The sequence below is a fragment of the Sceloporus undulatus genome, chromosome 7 (genome assembly GCF_019175285.1).
Source record: "Sceloporus undulatus isolate JIND9_A2432 ecotype Alabama chromosome 7, SceUnd_v1.1, whole genome shotgun sequence".
Lineage (NCBI taxonomy): Eukaryota > Metazoa > Chordata > Lepidosauria > Squamata > Phrynosomatidae > Sceloporus > Sceloporus undulatus.
Genome location: NC_056528.1, coordinates 7,699,676 through 7,706,134, shown reverse-complemented (window position 1 = coordinate 7,706,134; position 6,459 = coordinate 7,699,676).

Below are 6,459 nucleotides of genomic sequence, written 5' to 3'. Positions count from 1 at the left end.
CTCTCCATCCATGGAAGCCATGGAAGCCCACTGTGCGACTTTGGGCAAGTCACACCTTCTCAGCCCCAGAAAACCCCATGATAAAGTCACCGTAAGTCAGAAATGACTTGAATGTGCCCAACAACAACAGCAATTCGGTATAGGCCTAACATTCTTGTGCTGTGATCACTCCAAGTAAAGGCACCAAGACAAATGACAATCACCAAACAAAGCAGATTTATTAATATTCGGCATGTTTTAAAGATTTAGATTACGCTGCTTTTCATTGAACACACACAAATATGCACACCACTCTTTATACCTTGCAGACACCTTGCACATCTGTTGCAGCATAGCTGAGTGTGTGTGTGTGTGTGTGTGTGTGTGTGTGTGTCTCGGGGGGATTTTGCTTGTTAGGTACTGTTTACACACAAATTCTATGGCAAAATTGAAATCGATTCTGCTTCAAAGTTGGGAATTGCTGCTGGAAGAAAAGGAGCAGTGCTTTTTCTTTTGCATTATGTTGCCATCTGGTGGTAGGAAGATTTCTTTTAAAGAAATATAATACTGGAGGACCTAGAGATTCCTAGAGAGAACATATGAATCAAATCTGCAAAAGTCAAAGCTGCAAATGCAGAGGGTTGACTGTATACCTTTTGATTTTAGGAGGGAGGTTAGAGCCAATAGCGTAACTCACTTTGGTTTCATTCCCACTTACAAACAAACTGGTTTGCGATCCGAATCGATGGATCGATTCGACAGCGGAGCGTGGTTTCCACTACATTTGCCCCAATTGCATTTTTCCCCTGTAAAATAACCCACTTGTGGTTCACATTCACGAATGAATTGGTTCAAAATGTTCCCCCTCCAGCCGGCCGAAGGACAAATATAAATCGATTCCAATCCGCGTCCGGTTCACACTTGCTCAGAACTGATTTAACCAAAAAGACGCGGAAAATATAAACGTCAAAAAGACGTGGGTTAAATGGGTCCAGCGCAAGGCCCCCCCTCTCTGAATCATTCCAGCGATTCGGTTCAAGTGCGAACCTCCTCATTTAAAACGACTCAAACCAATTTGTGATCCGGTTTAAAAGGTAGTGGGAATGAGGCCTTTGTCACAATGCAGGGCAAAGCTCATATCTCGGATCTGCAAGTGCAAATTGCGTCTGTTGGAAATGAAGCACAACGTTTCCGTCTGCAGGGCAGTCAGGAGCATTTCTTGACTGCCGTGGAGCCTGGTCCCATTCTCATCTCAGAGGAGCTGACCTGTGCTGCTGTCTACAAAGCAAGCTCAAGAGCTGCCGGATTAAATTTTCATGCCTCCATGTGGCTCTGCATTTAACCCGCTGACCATGTTGAACAAGGCGTGATGCAAAATTCACAAGGTGGCCTATTCAGCTGAAACCCTTTGGTTTCTGTTGTAACACAGAAGGTTTCATCAGGGGACACTTAACAAATTTCATCTGTGAAAAATTGGGTACAAATTGTCCCAGTTCACAGTGCCCAGAATAAGACACAGTTTGGAGGGTGGTTACCCGCTGACGTTCTCGTTTCCTAAACTGTAGGAATCCCACAAATCCCAGGATGCCATAGGATGGAGCCATGACAGTTAATGTGCTGTCAAACTCCATTAACTCTGCAGTGTGGCAGCAGTTGAAGTATCTGCAACTTTAATTCATTATCAGATATGATAATGGTAATGAAATGCCAGTTTATTTGATGAGCGAATCCTTCATTTTATCTGTAGTTCTTAGTTTTAATATGTATTTAAGTGTGAAGTTTCTTAACAGGCGGTGATTTTAGGGTTAGAGACCGCGCACAAACCGCACGGTCCCTAACCCTAGGACAGTGATGGAGAACCTTTTAGAGACCGAGTGCCCAAACTGCAACCCAAAACCCACTTATTTATCGCAAAGTGTCATGTCCCTCTGGATTTCTAGTGACAAACTCTAGTGAACTCTGTGTTGGGACGATGGTGCATATGCCCACAGAGAGGGCACGTGTGCCATAGGTTCGCCATCACTGCCCTAGGACATCACGGCGGCAGTGTAATGGCGGCCTCCTGTCCATACGGGGGCCACCATCATGACGTAAGCGATGCGCAGCGTATAGACATTACTGCTCATGGCTTACATCACAAGTGTGCCAATGGCACACTCATGACGTCTGCACAGTTTTTCCAGGTTCTTTTTGGGGCAGAGATGGGGTGGAGAGATGCCACACAGTTTGGCTGCTGTGGCGTCCCTCCGCAGGAAAAGCAGCCACCTCAGCCTGCCCTTTTGGGTTGGTATGTACAGGGCCATAGATAGCTGCTTTAAAGTTCAGGTGAATACCCAGAGGACACTCCATTGACTGGTATGTGGGAACCCCAAGGAGGAAAAATCAGGCTCTGCTAGAACAATACTAGTCCTGCATATGCTCTTTTCCCTTCCAAGTCAAGTGGGCATCACTGTTGTGGCACACACCAGAATCTCCCCAAATCCTGGAAGATCTGAATGCTTTATTACCATGATAACGGTCATAGGCTACATCCCTTGAAGCCATTCTTCTGGACTAATTTGGTTTCCCCTCTGCGTCACCAGGGGGGCCATAATGCAGTTTATCACCAACGGTTCTCCATGTGCCATTACGAATGGACTTTGGCATTGTGATTCAGCGAGTTTCAGGTGTCAAGGCTAGGTTGGGCTGGGATTCCATTTCTCTACATCCAGTGCATTGTTTGCCATTACATTATTTATTCCTCGGATGCTAACAGCTGCGTGTTTGCCTGAAGGACTTTTATTCTGTGTTGCTAAGTAAAACCCATAGGCAAAACAAGAATGGGGGAGAGGCAGCAATAAAGGTCAAACATAGGAGTAACGGAGCTAGAGTTTGCCATTGCTGTCAACTTTAGTAGGCACTATATTAGTTGGAGTATGACTCTGGAGACTAGGGTTTGCATCCCAGCTCAGCCATGTAAACCCACTGGGTGATCCTGGGCAAGTCACACTATCTCAGACTCAAAAAATTACAATGACAAACTGCTTCTGAAGGAACATGGCAAGAAAAACCCATGCTTTAGGGTCTCCTAAAGTCAGGAACAACTTGAAGGCACACAACAACAATGCAATACAATATTTTGCAACTAGTTTGCAGTTCTAGTTGCAAACCCAGGTAAAGCCTCTGAAGAAGAGGTTCAGGCGATAGCAAACTGCTGCAGCCTCTCCTAGCTCAGCTGCTCTTCCTGATGTATACCTTTTACCATCTTGATCCAACTTGGATGTTGCTTGGTCACACATGCCCTGCTTTTCATCTACAAAATGTCAGAGGGTATGCTATACCCATGGCTGCTGAGCTTGACTGGAAGCTTTCCAAAGCAATGACCTCAATTTGCTTTGTTTTGGGTAGGTTGTTCCAGTTTGCCTATGGCAGTGCATAAATAATCCATGCATTTTTAGGGGAACAACAAAAAATTCAGCTTGCCTGCCCATCCGCCTTGAGAGGAGCAAAAGGTGAAACCAGAAAGCCTATTTGGGCAACCGCCAGGCCCCATCAGCATAATAGATTCACCTTGTTCTCCTTGTTGTTGTGTGCCTTCAAGTAGTTTCTGACTTATGGTGACCCTAAGGTGAACCTATCATGGGGTTTTCTCAACAAGATTTGTTCAGAGGTTTGCCATTGCCTTCCCCTGAGGCTGAGAGCATGTGACATGCCCCCGGTCACCTAATAGGTTTCTATGGCCGAGCTGGGAATTGAACCCTGGTCTCCAGAGTTGTAGTCCAACACTCAAACCACTATGCCACGCTGGCTTAGTGTCGCCATAAATTGGAAGCAACTTGAAGGCACGCAACATGCTCTTATAGCATTCTGTTTGTTGTTTGGGGATTTGGCCGCGGCCTCCTTTCATGATCTGCATACGTCTAGCGCACACATATCATCACAGGAGTGCAAGGATCAAGGTGTGCCAGAGGTGGCACTCAGAACATTCTCTGTGAGCATGCATGCTGTTGCTCCAGCACAGAGTTTGCCAAAGTTCATTACTAGAAAGCCAGAGGGATGTGGCACTTTGCAATAAATAAGTGGGGTTTGGGTTGCAGTTTGGGCACTCGGTCTGCAAAAGGTTCACCATCACTGCTCTGGAGTATTCACTCCTCCTTCTATCTTGGTGTCATCTGCAAATTTGATAAGTGTGACATCTGTTCCATCATCCAAGTCATTGATAAAGATGTTGAATAGCACTGGACCTAAGACAGAGCCCTATGGCATCCCACTACTCACCTCTCTCCAGATGAAGAAAGGATTAATCTTTCTCAATCCGATTAGTCACGAATTATTGCTGAATTAGGGTTAGTTTTGTGGAGAGACCAAAATGTATTATGAGTTTATGCTCCCCTCCTATTTTGGTTAGCTCTGCTAGCAATGCACCTTGAAAATTTCCACCTTCTAGCCAGATATTGTATAATTATGATTATTATTTCTCTTGCCCAACCTCGAAATGTTTATAGTCTCTTATGAACTGTCGTTGATAGTTTATAGTGGCCTATAAACCAAGGCTTCCACTACTATAGCTTTGGCACCCTTTGCAGGAGTTAAAATGTTACCTCTTGAAATGGCTTTGAAGTTATCTGCCATGGGATTATCACGACGTTCCTGTCGGTATTTCTGTTTCGAACATAGTTATCGACAATGCCTTGTTGTAAAGATCTATTTCTCTTCACAATGTCAGGGACGTAGGGATATAACTAGTCAGTTTCTTCTCGGAGGAAGCAATGAGTAATTTCAACAATTTTCTTCCTGCTTTGAGAAAGCCTTGGAAAAATCACAATTTTCAAAGATGCTTTGCAATTCAGGACTTACTCTGTGCAAAATTCGCAAATGGTTGTTCGGAGAGAGAAAACAGCCTTTTCTGTCACAGAAAAAGCTCTTTAGAGTACAGAAAGTATTGTTTTCTATACAAATTAAAAAACAGCATACAGTGCGCCCGTGTCATATGTGTCTTCCAGCATACACTGGAAGCCGTGCCACAAAAAGCAGCACTGCGCACCAGAAAAAGCAATGGTGCATACACCCGTGGCTCATGTACCATGTGCCGCCACACACCGCCACAAGCGTGAGCCCCATTATCCTTAATGGGGCTTGAGCATATGTGCAATTTTCCTTACGCAGACAGGGGGGGCTCTGGAATGGATCCCCCATGTAATGGAAGGGACTACTGTATTCTGTGCAGGATATTTGTTGTTGTATGTCTTCAAGTACTTTCCGACTTATGGCGACCCTAAGACAAACCTATCATAGAGGTTTCTGGTCAAGCTTTGTTTAGAGGAGGTTTGCCATTGCCTTCCCCTGAGGCTGAGAGAGTGTGACTTGCCCAAAGTCACCCAGTGAGTTTTATGGCAGAGCTAAGAATCGAACCCTGGCCTCCAGACTCGCAGTCCAACACTCAGTCTACTATGCCATGCTCGTCTCCTATAGGACATTTGGATTTCCTGCATGGCAGAAGGGGGTTGGACTGGATGGCAGGGAACTTACACATGCGTAAGACACCATTGGGATTCTGGCCAATATCTGGCCTTCTGTTTGCATACAAAAATTATATGATGTTTCCAAGAACTTTGTGCGTCACTGGTCTTCATTCAGGAATGAGGATGGAAGATGGTTCCTCTTTCTCACCAATATCTGAAAGGCAGCTGCTCCAATCCAGTTTTGGTCAGCATGGAAAGCCAACATTGTTAATTATATTCTTTATATTTTATTATGAGTCAAGGTGGATATCAGATTTTTAAACAGTACTGAAAATAAAGTGTCCATGACCCCATTGAAGAGAGAACAGTTATCAGCTTCTTGGGAACTTTAATATAAAGATCTCCATGTAATTAAACAGACTGGAGACTATAGTCAAGAAGTCAGAAGAAGGCAAGGCCTTGGAAGGAACTAGTCAAGATCCTCAATGTAAAAAACATATCCTTGAATACCAAGATCACGGTTATCCATGCCATGATATTTCCAATGTCTATGTGTGGTTGGAAAGCTGGACAAGGACGGAAGATGATAGGAAGAAGCAACTCATTTGAGATGTGTCCTGGAGAAGTTCTGCAGATACCATACAGTGGACTTCCAAAAAGTCAAATGAATGGGTCCAAGAGTATATTCATAGAATCATAGAATCATAGAGTTGGAAGAGACCACAATGGCCATCCAGTCCAACCCCATTCTGCCATGCAGGAAATCCAAATCAAAGCATCCCCGACAGATGGCCATCCAGCCTCTGCTTAAAGACTTCTAAGGAAGGAGACTCCACTACACTCCAAGGGAGTTTGTTCCACTGTCGAACAGCCCTTACTCTCAGGAAGTTCTTCCTAATGTTGAGTTGGAATCTCTTTTCCTGCAGCTTGCATCCATTGCTCCATTGGGTCCTAGTCTCTGGAGCAGCAGAAAACAAGCTTGCTCCCTCCTCAATATGACTTCAAGCTGGAACTCTCTAGATCTCAGGATGATTCAACT